Source organism: Anopheles ziemanni, chromosome 2, assembly GCF_943734765.1.
Source record: "Anopheles ziemanni chromosome 2, idAnoZiCoDA_A2_x.2, whole genome shotgun sequence".
NCBI classification, from domain to species: Eukaryota; Metazoa; Arthropoda; class Insecta; order Diptera; family Culicidae; genus Anopheles; species Anopheles ziemanni.
This window is the reverse complement of record NC_080705.1, coordinates 27771158-27785257: the sequence shown is the minus strand read 5'-3', so window position 1 is coordinate 27785257 and position 14100 is coordinate 27771158. Positions and strand designations below refer to the sequence as shown.

The window sequence follows — 14100 nt, the reverse complement described above, 5'->3', positions numbered from 1 at the left end:
GCGAAACCAAGGGCATTAACGCTGTTGTGCACACCAACCAAAACAGAGCCAGCAAACGGTAGCACATTCAACCACAGTCCCAACCCCGGCTAGACCGGCCTTCGTAGGCTCTCGGATGATGATTCAGGTTCGGTGAGTGTGAATTTTCCGTTTCCCATATTGCATACATTGATACACAAAATTGCAAACAAGAATTTAATTGCTTATAATTACCTCAAACTCTCTTTTTTTTCTCTACCGATCGTACCATCTGTTTCATTCTTCGGTACGGGGGGAGAGGAGAGGAACGCAGACCCTTTGAACCTCAGGTTGTACCGTGAACGCGGTATGCACGAACGATGTTAACGCCAAAAAGGGTAAGAATGGCAGCATAATGTTTTTTTTTTCTTTTATTTCGCAATTTTTTTTCTACTCGCCCTGCGTTGAACAGTTGGCGTGCACTTAAGAAAAGTAAAAGTCACAGAACGGAACGAGGTGTGAGATACGCACAATGATGACTGCACAAAAGGGTGGTCATAAGAGTAAAAATGAAGAAAACTGTTTAAAAACAACCAACCACTTGGGTCCGAGGTAAACAAATGTTTTAACTTAACCGAACGTAAAAGGTGAGCGAATAAATTCGTTCCCATTCAGGTGACCCAATATGAACCGTCGAACCTTGCGAGGTGACTGATTACTCTCGAAGAGGTTTTCCCACCTCGTGTCTGCTGGATAGTTTCCTCACCGACTACCGGCGACAGTGGCAGCGGGAAGGGAGCTCCATCATTTAATGTTGGGTTAACGTTGCTTTTTTTCTCTTAGTGTTTTGCATGGCAATTAAACTGTTCACCTTTTAATCGTTTTTTTTTCTACATCGCAGCTCCCCGGAACATTGCATTACATTTGACGTGATGTTTGCGGAGCGGCAAGGTGATGCTAAACATGACGCCGGAGGGGTAGCGACGAGAAAGGGCATCCTACAATCACGGTGATGACGATGAAGATGATAATGATGATGGAATGGATTTGAAATGACGCGACGGCAACAAGATCTCACCGGTTCTAGCGGGTAAAGTTGGGAGTAATTTAAATTATCTCACCCTGTGTAGGACACGAACCGGACACATTCTAGATACTGGTTTCTATCACCTTTATCGCGTCAATTTTCAGCCTTTTGTGCCAACGAATTGAGACTGTTTTTTAATTATGAAAATCGCTTTTTTTGATCAGTCGGAAAGCAATAATAACGCCACTGAAATTGTATCACCGATCGAAAGCACCCACTTCTTGGGCGGGTAATCAAACACACGCCTATTACCATCTTGACATTCCTTCCCTTTCGGCACAAACGGCGCACAAGGGCTGCTGCGAACGCCCGCAAAATATTACATACATATTCATGAGAGTACCTTGTCGAAAAATTTTCGAACGCAACAAGCCTTGTACCAAGGAATGTCGCGATAACGGTTCACCAATAAAGTACACCGTTTTATTTTTATGAACTAACAATCCGAACTATTACTTGTTCGCTTCATTATCCGTACAAAGCGGAGAGGGGGCGCTCGCGGAAAGCCCCGAGAACGGGAGGCTCGAGCAGATCCTGTAATTGATACGGGGCGCAGGAAAACATTTCTTTTCGTTTCTTATTAGCACGTTGAGGTGAGTTACTTTAAGGACGGATCGGAATTCTCGAGCTGCGAGTTGGTGTTGAGAAATTAATTTCCTATCCTACACACACACACACAGAGCTAACCCCTAAACCGTACGCTGCCAAGCGCCTTTGCCACACGCAATCGAGTCCTTTCGCATCGCGAAGTACATTTATTTTACCGCCGGATTAATGCGTTAAATAAACCATGAGAAATTGATTTCTGTTCCGGTGGTGTTCCGTTTGCTTACCTTCGGCTGGCGCGCGCGTTCCGAATTTGCTTTGCATAAAACAAGCGTTCGCAAGCCTTGGCCCGGTGGTACGCTTCCGCAAGGATGTCCATCTGGGTGCGAACTTGAAACATCCACCCCCCGGGGGGCGATGAAGTGCCGTAATTCGGGGTAGAAAATGGGTTAGAATAATATCGCACCAAGCACCCTATAATCTGCCGTCCGATTTGGGATGTTCACGCATCCTTGCCCTATCCTGGGGTCCCGGTATGGCTGATCGAATTGATTTCCAACCATTTTCCACACACACCCTGGTGGGGGTTATTTCTTGCAAGCTGCCATTTTCCCACCGCGCCGTCCGAAGACGAAGACACCGTACCAGAACCGGTAAGTGTTATTTCTTATTATAGCCCACCGGAAAGCGGATACACTCTCGGGTATTTTTAGCCTTTATTATTACTGCCACCCACTCGCCCATCCACGCAGGTCTGCGGGGTGAACTAACGTCACCATAAAAAGGGCTCGTAGTTATGTAGATTGAGCCAAAGGGGGAAGAAAAAAGCTGAACGCTAAAGATATTCCGGGGGAAACGATATTCAAACCCCAGGACGAAGGAAAACATGAATGAATTCAAGATGTACACTTCCCTATCGGTCATCGGTATGGTTGGTTTCCCGATCGTTTTGCGCGCTGGTAAAAGTAAGTGTGCCACAGCATTACCTCCATTTGGTGGGTGGAACGAAATGGGGACCGGAATGGAAGTGGTGTGGTTGGTTTTCCACCAGGGGAAACATAGCGCGACGGCAGGAAGGCGGATAATTCCATCCATTTTCCCACCGCAAAGACCACCGAGACACATTTGGTCAGTTTGGGTAGGGAAAATGGGTAGGGAAAAATACTCAACTATAAGTAAAAGAGGGAATGGGGGAAAAAATGGTTCAATAGAGGAGTCGTCCTAGCGAAAGGGCTGGTGGGTAAATATTTTTGCCATCAGATTTGAATTTTATCGCAAACGACACCCAAGGCAACTAACTTTGTCCGCACACACCCTCCATGCTAATTTTCCCGACCAGAACTCCGGTTCAAAGCAACATACGGCCGGCGGGCGGAAAGCCCGAAGGGACGTGGAAATTTGGTTAAGGTTTTAAATTTCCCTTCCACCGTCAACCGAGTTAGGAACGGGACGCACGGGAACCGCAACAATCCCGATTTTCCAAACTAGTTGTGGTTTGCAGGCAGGCCGAGTATGTGTGTGTGTGGTGGCGGCGTGATGCCGACCCGGTCCTCTTGGGACCGCCGCCCGTTTGAAACGGCCAAATGAAATTAGCTTCAATTTGTAATTGAATATATTTCCTATTACGATAAACTTTACGTTTACCGGATGATTTCGGTACCCGAAAAGCGGGAGGGAGAGCTATGGCGCCAGGGAAAGATTAAGAAATGGGACTGTGCCTTCGACAGTGCGAGGGAGAGAGGGAAAGAGAAGAAGGTTCTTAACGGAGCCGATTTCCATGCCGAGAGGGTGCTGGCTGACCCATTTGGAGTTGGCGCTCGGATGATGTCGGTGGTGAAAGCAAACCCTAATGAATGTGTAATTAGTTGATTGTTTCATTAGAAGCTGGTTGTGGTTGTGAATTGTACGACGACGTGGGGCGAAAAATCGTCCGATTTGGGAAATGTATCGGAGAACTACGCCGCAGACCACAGTCGGGTATGCGAGAAGATTGGTCGTTATGACTGGCAAAGGGGAGAGGGGGACTTTTATAAACCGTGGCGAATTGCCACTTCCAACGAATATTTCATTAGAAACGCTTCATCTGTCGACTGCCTTCCAAAATCCGGGTTATCGTCACCATGTTCGTGGAGGATTCGGTGCTTTCTCCAGATCGACGGAAGCGCGAGATCGTAACTCGTAAAGACGCATGAAAATGAAGCAAACAACCCACTGACGGATCGGTCCGTGTGCGGTTAATTGAAATTCCACCTTCAAACCAGGCAGTGCCCATTTGAATATTACCGTAGGATTTAACTACCATCGAAAACAGGATAACTGGCGACCGTGGAGGCGGAGTGGGAGGTGGGACAGTGGAGATCCGGCGTCGAGTGACACATCACGAGATTCGATCGGCCGGTGTCGAGATTTTGACGAGCTCTGCGGCTTCTGCGCGCACGGGAGCCATCGGTAGCATAAAGATCACCGCCGCACGATATGAGACGCAGCGAGCCCGCCGACAATGCGCACTCAAACACGATGGCGCAACGTTGGCTGAATGCGTAATAAAACGACATCAAGCGGCGCGAGATGTTCCGGTGGCGTAGGAGTTCGAACCGAACCGGACGGGTTTGACCGAGAAAATGGTTGAACAACAAAACCAAAATTAAACACAAGTACAACCATACATTCCCAAATGACGGGACGAAACAGTTGAGCACAAAATAAAACGCACAGCGATCTCCGAAAAAAAGTACTCTTCGCGACAAATCGGGACAAACAGCAAGAAAAAACTTAAAATAAAACAAAGAACCCATAAAAACTAACCTCCCTCGGCCCGAAGAGGCCCATTCCGGCCGGGAGGGAGGAGGCGAAGTCGAATGAAATGAAACACAAAACAAACATTTAATGTCCCTCCGCCTACTACGCGCGCTATGCGATCTCCATCGTTTATGTACGCACCATGCACATTAGAAGCGAAGAGGAAAATAGGATAACTGCGGAAGCGAGGGCCCCCGAAAACCAACACTAGTGGTACACTTTGTCAGATTTCAGTTGATTCTCGGCTCGGTGCGGTGGCAGAAGGGTCATAAATTAGCATCGTAAACAATTGCCATCCAAAAAAGGAAACACGAGGACCGGCAAGCGACAAGTGTTCGAGATAAGTGAAACGTTGATTTTTTTCACACTTCACTTCGTTTAACGCACTCCACGTAATGTGGATCTTGAATGTCTTGTCAGCTTCTTGTCTTCTAACTGCCGGCAGTGGATGGCGCACTTGATCTAACAGATTTGTTAACAACTTTGGAAACAAATTCGACACTTTTTCCTAATGAAATTAACGTTTGTCGTCGTTTCTGAACTATTAGCTCTTTTTTTTAAAGATGCTGAAACAAACAGCACTTCTGAGAGGTATGTTGAATTGGTTTTAGAACTTGTTAAATTTCTAAATGTGTGAAAAAGATCCAAGATCACAACAAGAATTTCTGACGAAAAATCTGATAACAACATAATTTTGGAGTTAGTTTCTTCTTACAAATTAGTCCAAAAATTAAAAAGGCGTCGTATAGAAATATTATCATTTCACAAATCCTGTATCACCCCCATTACTTTTTCGTTCACAAGTTACCTATCGTCTGCTAAAGAATACGATAAAAATAGGACACATACTGATTGAGGCTTTTAGGCCATTTACATCCAGTTAGTTCAAACGCTTAGCGTTAGCCTCAATAAAAAGCATGACGAACCAAAATAGATTTGCGCGCCATATCGCGTTGGATTCCCCTTTGGAAACAGAGTTTAGAAAAAGGTAAATACTCGAACAAACCCAGAAGGAACGGGGGTGTTGAAATCCCCTTTCGAGCGGGGTGTAGAAAAAGGTAAATACTCGAATAAACCCAGAAGGAACGAACCGCTCATCAGCGACCATGCGTCCCCGTTCGTTCGCGTCCAGTCGAAAACAAAATGAAACATAAAATGGGCGATGGGCGCGCGGTTTTGGGGCGTAATGAAAAATATGTAGCTACCGCCGGTGGGGGGGGGGAAGTGCACTTACTTATGCATGTCACATATTGGCAATAAAAAGTATTTTTCCTCTTTTTAGTTTTTTTTTTCTTTTTTGGAGTTAACTTTTATTTCCATTTGTTGCTCATCTCCCGATGATCGCCGGGCGTGCAGCAATCACTCGTCAGCTCTCTTTCTTTCCCGTATCCTGTAGGTACAAAAATCACGCATACACCGCCTACCACCACCACTGTTCCCCCCGCTTAACACCCACGCTTGCATTGAAGGTATTTTACAATTTGGTATTTGAATTTCAAATCATCCGAAGCGAGAAGCCTAGAAAACCCGTTGCCCTTTTGCGTCAGATTTTGATGTGCGTGAGTTTGACGAAAAGGTGGGTTTGAAGGAGCAGGAGGAGGCAAGTGATCGTTTCTGTCTGATTTCCCTTACACAAATACACACACACACAGATGCATGGATAGTTGTGCTGGTAGAAAACAATTTCCTGAACGAGCTGCGTCAAATGATCGAACATTTTCGTTTCGTCTGTGAAATTGCGTCCTCTCCAAAATTCTGGACTTCAATACCAGTATGTTACAGCAATCGAAATCCCCCCATTTTACAAACATGGCCGCCGCTGACCGTCCCCGGGAGCTCAAGAGAGATGTGAGATTGGTCATATTGTCCCTATTGTCGAAAGGGATTGCGCGCCCTCGATTGCGAGCCTTTTCAACCCATTTCCATCCCATTTGCGGCATCCAACATTCGCGTGAGGAAATGTGTGCGTTGACGGGAGCGAGCGGCATTTATTTACAAACACGTCCTCAACTCGATTGCGCGGATGCCAACCAACAGTTGGCATAAAACAATTGAAGGGCCATCAACGGGGGGAACGGATGGATTCGGATGTGACCCCGATGCACAACGATGCATCGAAAGGGCCATTTACAATATTGGGCCAATTACGTTTCGAAGGGAAAACACTTTAGCCCAACATTCGTCAGGTTTTTCCGACTGTTGTGCGTAACGATTCTAATTTACTTGGCTACATTCACTCGAGCGGTTGGTTCTACAATCAAAGAGCGAGCGGAATCCGTTTGTTTAGATTTCTCTCTATCTCTCTCTATCTCTCTCTCTCTATCTCTAACCTTCGCAACAGTGCGTTCATTGGCAACATTTACTACCGTCAGTCTGGGCGCGTCATCTTGCTTGCTTATTTTTCCATATTCCTGCGAGTTTTCGTGGAAAGGAGTGCGTTAGGACACCGCCGGACGACGCCCTCACAGGTGATACCGTCGGGATTTCGCCGGAACAGAGGGAGGGGTGTTGGTGGTGGTGATGGTGTAGGAGAATTAGTATTCCGAACCGGTACGAGCTTTCGGGTGCCCATTTGGATGAATCATGGTTATTCATGAGTTTCCGAGCAATGATGATAGGTTTTGGTTTGGTGTACTACATATATATATACACACACACACACACACAGACACATACGCGAACCAGGGGGTGCGTAAACGTACAGACTCACAACACCCACACCACCCCAAGGCAGACCGACCGCTCGCCCGCGTTAACAGTTGAAGTGTAATTTCCCTACAATTGAGACACGGCGGGAATGCGTTGTCGGCGGAAGGGCCCACCATGTCCCCATCCCCAAAACCCAGTTCGGCGGGAAGGAACCACCTCCTCTCCTTTCCTCCACTAACTTTCCCACCCACCAGCGAGGACAAGCAGCGAGCAAACACACTAATAAAAATGCGCCGATGATTAGTCACGACTATTAATTTTCATAGCAATCCCGAAACCGACACCCCTTTGCTGCTTTCTTCTCGCGTCGGAATCACCGAAAAGTCTATTTTTTCCCCCGTTTTGCTTGCGTATGACCATAAAACTAGGCAACGAAGTTGGGGTTGAAGGAGCTGGAGAAATAGAACACACTTCAACGAACGCGACCAGAAAGAAAGGTTCGCAGGGTCTTTCACTTCACGGTGACAAAAACCAAAGACGAATCAGTTTAAAGCGGGTCATCACCAAGCGGGGACCCAAAATAGTTAGTAAGTAATAAAAATAAAATGCCATAAAATCGATGCCTTCCCTTTTCACCTAGCAAGCCTTTGTCCCACATTGGGGGCCTCCGGGACGCCATGTTTGTTGACATGGATTTTCAATCGACACACAACACTTGCCGGTGCGCTGTCAGCAGTGCTCGGGCACCCTTTTGGTGGGGATTACGCGTTGTATGTATCACAAAGACGACACACTACTCTCTTCGGCGGGTTTTAAAACCATCGGCTCCTTCCGTTCGGATTTTCCATTTTAAGTGGGAAAGGTAATAAAATGTTCAAATAGGCTTAGCTGCCTCTTCGTGGTGCATAGTCCCGAGTGGTGTCGAGCAGGGAGTAGTAGGTACAGGGTGTGTAGGTGTAGGGTTGACTGCGCTGTTATGTGTAACACCCGGCTTGATTGCGCGGTCGATAATTTGATTTGCATGTTATTGTGGCTCATCAAATTAAAAACTTCCCTCCACGCCGTTCGCGCGCTAAAAATCTAGTTCACATAAACACACACACACGCACATGGCGGTAGATCAACCCTCCGCTGTGGTCGAGAAAGGGGTGACGGTTTTTGTGTAATGCAACTTTGATAGCGCGGACACACACTAATGGTCAGCGCTTCAAACCATATGTCACCTGCTTCCAAACGGCAAAAGGGCAGCCAATTGCGAACATGTGCACATGTCGGTGACATACGGGGCTACGCTGCACACCACCCGAGGTCCGAGGTGCAATGGGCAAAGGGAATAAAAAAAAAGCTAGAAGAGAAAAACAGAAAGCCACCACTTTCTCACCTTCCCGCGCCGGTTTGGGAATTGAGTTTACTTCTTTTTTGCATCCTTGTCCGCGAAATGGCGGCGCAGGGTGGGGGGGGGAGAACGAGGCATGTGGACGGGTGGTAGTTGTCCTAACCAGAGGGGAAAGAAGAGATAGAGGTCCAGCCAGTCAGTCCGATGTGGACGGGCGTGGAAAGTCCCACCTAATTTGCATATAATAATTATTCCAAATTGAAATATTTACATAGAAATCCAATAATTGAATATCCCGCTTATTTGCATATTCACCTCCACCACCTTCTTTCCGCCCCACACGTGTGCACCAGTGTGTGTGTATGCTTATAGGGGGGTCTGTTAGTTCTGCACACACATAGACCCGTACACAAACACTAGGTTTGGGAACACTACACACAGCGTGCATCGCTTCAGAATGTAGCTCAAATAAATAGACATTTGCATTTCGGGACATGTAACAACGTCCCGTCGTCGTCGTCCACGGCCTCAGCGGCGATTCGTCAGCAGCGATCATATAGGGTCGCACACTAAACGCCCCCCGCTTCCTCTCCCCATATCCTTCCTATCCCGCCCCGGACGAGGCGCATCAGGTAACAACTATTCCCAACGCAATCGCTCGTATTCGCCTCCTTCGAGAGGGAGAAAACATGGCGCTTCGTTGTCAAACCTCCATCATATAGCTATCATTAAATTTCCGCTTGTCTGTTTATCCATCCGTCGCTCGACGCAACACATCCCCGGTCCGTTTGCCATTCCCTCGTTGATTCATCCTTTAATACGGTGGAACGTTTTAAGCAGAATCAATTGTCGGTATCAACCAAAGAAAACCCAAAAAAAAGAACCCCTTTGCGAAAGGTAACGATTCCTGGCAGACACCTTCCACTTGTGTGTGTGATGACCGACCCTAAGAGAGGCCGACGGATGCGAATGACCCGTTCTGGACGCCCGATTTACGTGGCATATTATAGTTATTAAAAGTACATTGGTAGCTGTACCGTGGGCAACACGATCGAAGTTTCCCAATGGCGTGGCGAAAAATGCCCTCCGGACAGTGGCGTACCATTTTCAGCGAAATGAATGTTAAAGAAAAGGAAAATTGTTGGAATTTGAAAAGCAAACTGATTTCGACATCGAAACTGAGGAAACTGAAAGTGATTTAGCAATAAGATAAAAAAAGTAGTAAAATCCAGCAGTACTAACATTAAAAAAGTAGACAATAAAAGTAAAAAAGACAAGTAGATAAATCATTAGATCTCAATCGACGAATGTCGGTAAAACTGGAAGCGCGCTGTATATGGTAAAAGAAAACAATGATAAAATTATAATGGGCGCTGTAAAATTAATTGAGGGCATGCGGTGTGTTCAAGCATACATTTAGCCAGGCACACACATACACACACACGTACACAGCCACAACATGAATGCCAATCGGGTGCGGAAAATTGTGCACCTCGGCGAGGATCTCGTTCCCGTTATGTGACATCAATCCTGTGGTCGATGCTAGTGACCACGTTCTATAGGGCCTGGAACTAGCACACATTCATTCACACACACGCAAATACACACATACACAATACACACGTCCAGTGAGTCGATGGTTTACATACAATGGTAATCAACGTAATCATCGCTTATTATTTTAGGCACTTGCACTACCGATTCGTACTTGTTGTTTTCCGCCTATTTTCCCCCCAGTTTAGCTGCTTGACCGTGCGAGCCGCCGTGAGTCCTTTCCCCTCTCTCCCTTTTCCCCGCGTATGTAAATACCTCCCCGCCCTCTACGCGTTCTTTTCTGGCAAGGATGCAACATATGCGGAAAAAGGTGGTGCCCGGAATGTGTTTGCGCTGCGCTCTTGAATGTCGCACGCGTCCGCAAACGAAACGTTGGGAGGGAGGGTTGACGGGGTGGGGGTAAAGGGTAGACACAAACGTGCACACGCTTTGCTGACCGCAGGGCATTGTCATGTGGCACCAACGCCACCAGCTTGTAGAGCGCCACCGTTTTCCATCAACAAAGGCACACACAACAACACGCTTGGTGATGTCGATTTACCATTCCTCCCCCCACCAGCCCTCCTTAAAGTATCCCTTCTCACACACACACACACACTTCGGGACGGGTCTCGCGAGGAGGACATTTTACATCAACATAATGACATGATGTTTCAATTCGCTTGCGCAAATTATGCCCCATACTCCCCACGGGATCGGTTTTCCCCTCGAGGAAGCAGGAGGGGGGAGGAGGGAAAGTGGAGTCGGAAGTTTGCCAATGATGAGGGTCCTTTCAACGTACACCAGCCGAAGCACAACTACGACGAAGCCCTTCCCAATCGAATCGGCATCAAATTTGTGCATGAAAGTTTCGACACCATCGGTTCGAAATTGCATTCCCAAAAGTGCAATCCCCGTGGAGCCAACGAAAAAAAAAACACACACACACACACACACACGCACATAAATGAAATCACAGGACGAGATACAGACGCGGGTGGAAAACTCTCCCCTCGAAAAGCACGCCCCTTTTCGCACACGAAATCACTTGCATTAAAATTACAATAACTTGTGATTGGGTAAATTAAATTCTCGTCTTCATCAGTGGCGCCCCGTTCTCCGTGCCTCCTTTCCCCTGTGCGTGTCTGTGTTCCCGCCATTCACCACCTGAGGACGTGCTCCCAATATGGTAGCGTGCAGCAGTGGAGCGCGCACGAGGGAAAGAGAAACGGGATTGCGCGCGCGGGTTTAATTTTGGGCCCATAAATTTCGTTGCATTGTTTGCTGCGCGCGGTGTGTGCATCATTGCATTTCGGGCGGGATGGATGCGGAGGGGGGGAGGGGAGGGTGGGCTGCCAATCGCGGTCTCTCACTTGCGTCTCTCTTCCGGTCTCGCTTTCTCGCGCGGTCGGGCAAAAATATGCAATCGAAGTCGTGTCGTCGCCGTGCAGACGACGGTATTGTACTCTCGAGTGCGCCGGATGCATTGTTGTGTGTCATTGTGTCGGCCGTCTCGAATGCAGCATGCACACGCACCGGCGGCCGTTCGTGCGTGCGTGCGGGAGTTCCGATGAAAGGCGGATTTCAATTGGACCAGAGTTACGAGAGCCCATAGCGCCCAGCATGTGTCGCCCTTATGCTCCCGAGGGGGGTTGCTAGCATGAAAATCCCGAACCGATTTAACCCCACGCCACCACGTGCGTAGGGGGTTGGAGGAAGAGGGGCACGCATGCTGGGCACTCACACTATGCAAACAACAACCTCAAATACATGAAACATAAAACATTTCCCTCTCGGGTTTGATCCTGTTCTCTTTCGCATTTTTCAACAAATTCATCGCTCTCGGCAAGGTCACTTCACATTATCGCGTGGGGCACTGGGTGGGGTGGGAGATCCCATCTCAAGAACGGGCAACGCAGCACGATTCCCGCGGATCCGCTGAGAACTGTTCGTGCCGAGCGCAATAAACCATCCGATCGAAGGCTGCGGTCTTGCGATCTTCGGCCCGATTTCTGAACCGTTTTGGCACATGTTTACCCCGTGCTGGGTGAGCATGACTTTGGGAATCCTCTTTGGTACCGCGCGGCACGCATTTCCCGCCCTTCGAGGTGTTCCACACAAGCGATAAAAAGAAAACCCAAATATTTCATCCTCTGAAACGCTTTGTTTTACATCAGAGGGTACCACTTTTCGGTAGCTCCGATACAAATTACTGGATTAGAAGAGTCGTAGGAGGATAAGGTGGAAGGAAAACTCGACCGGGCGCAGTGTTGGCGCCGGCGTTTTGGGTAGGACTTTCAAGTATGCAGACCTCAAAACACCAAACTTGTGATCCTACCTTACCGTGCATACCCCCCACCACCACACCGTGGAATGTGAAAACAAGGTTCTTAATCGATTCGTCGAAGCAATCCGATTACCACCGCCGATCCGCTTCTGCCTTGTTAGATCTGCACACTCCGGTTGGTTTCCCCTTTGCAATCGGGATTTGTTTTCAGTTGCTTGCTTGTCCGAAGGCTACCAGTGCCCTTCTCTTCCCGCTCGCGGTGGTGTTGCACCCGAATTATTCAAATTATGTTGAATTTATGTTCCCGATCTGCGGTCGGGAATGTTGAGAGCCTGGAGCGGGGGAAACCGAAAAAAAACAACTCCCATCATCAGTTTGCAGCAACATCGGGCAGTGTAAAACGAGACGAAACGGAGTTTTGATTGCGAAATTAGACCCGAAGGCCAGAAGCTTGTTGTTCAACGCAATGCATAAACCAATGATACAAAATTGTACAAAACACAATTTTGAGTTTCCATAACGAATGGAGAAAGATTACTTACGAGTTTGAAACAGTTGACTCCGTTTTCAAAGTAAAAGTAATGACATAAAAATATACCCATAAAGAAGGAAATTGAAAATCAAAATGATAAGTTCACAAAGAAGAAAACAATTTGTGGTTATAATCTCATCTCTTTAGCATCTGATTGCTTCATTTGAACGTCGGATTCGACCAACAGTCTGCAAATGATTAAGAAACTTCTAACTACAAGCACTGATAGTAAGGATGATAATGATGATGATGTTCACGTCGAAAGAGACATTGCTGTTATGTTTTATGTTGAAGAAGTTAAGAATTCCCCCACGTTTAACTCTCCAAATACTAGGAAACGAGAGGGAAGGATGTTAAAACTTTCGGTGTGTTCCCCTTTGCAAAGCAAAACGACAAAGCGGGACACAGGGGAGGCTACGTATCGATGTACATCTTGAAGACAAATACTAGCGGAACTCATCCTTGCGGAAGGTAAACGAACGGGCACGCGAAAGCCAAGCAGAATCGAGCGGAAATTAGCCTGGATGAACAAATCATCCACCTGCCGCTCCGTTGCGAGAGCAGCCCGTTCAAAGGATGTTCCTGCGGGACCGAAACAACGCCCGTTCAAATAAGGATCTCGACACATACCGGAACGCCACACATACTGGGCTAATTATTCGCCGAGGGAAACTGAAAAGGGAGGTATTTTAAGGAGGAGCGAGTGGAAGAAGTCATTTGTGCGACGATGTCAACGAAGACGAAGGGTTCGCTCTCCTCATTGCGTGGAGAATTGTTTCGAATGTTTGCTCCTGCTTGCTCTGCTGATTCAAATCAGGTCATAATCAGGCAGCGCGACGACGTCCCCGGTTAAGTCTTCCCTTGCGAACTGAACGTACCAAATTGATACCACACACATACACACACACACACCCCGGACGTTCCTTCGCCCCGGTCCTCGCTGTTTTCCCAGCGGTGGCAAACTCATCAATGAGCTTCGGAAGACAAGCGTTCCCGGGCCGTGCTCGGAACGTGCACTATTTCTGGCCCGTGAACATTTTGAATATTAAATGGCTTCATTTGTGGGGCGCAAAATTTGCCTCATATGCATACATAATTACTCTTCATTGCCTCATAATGCCGGCTGCCTTTGGGGAGCGTGTCGGGTTGGGTGAACAAGCAGTGGCAGGCTTCTGTCTCGAGACGATTTTCCTCCCAGGCGCGCACCATGAACCAACTACCCCTTTGGTGACAAGATATCATTTCGCAGGACGAGCACAAGCACACCAGGCAAGAGCCGCCCGGACAAGAACGGCCCCCAAACGGTGGTGTAGCGAGAGTGTTTTCGTTAAGAATATGGAATAACTTCTTGAGGCGCCTCATTTTGGAAGTGC

The 14100-nt window shown here is 47.6% G+C and overlaps 1 protein-coding gene across 1 annotated transcript in view; it reads right to left on the bottom strand.

The window, feature by feature from the left end:
- LOC131295000 (aryl hydrocarbon receptor nuclear translocator homolog) overlaps positions 1–14100 on the bottom strand; it is a 198439-nt gene that overhangs the window by 128405 nt on the left and 55934 nt on the right. The window lies entirely within an intron of this gene.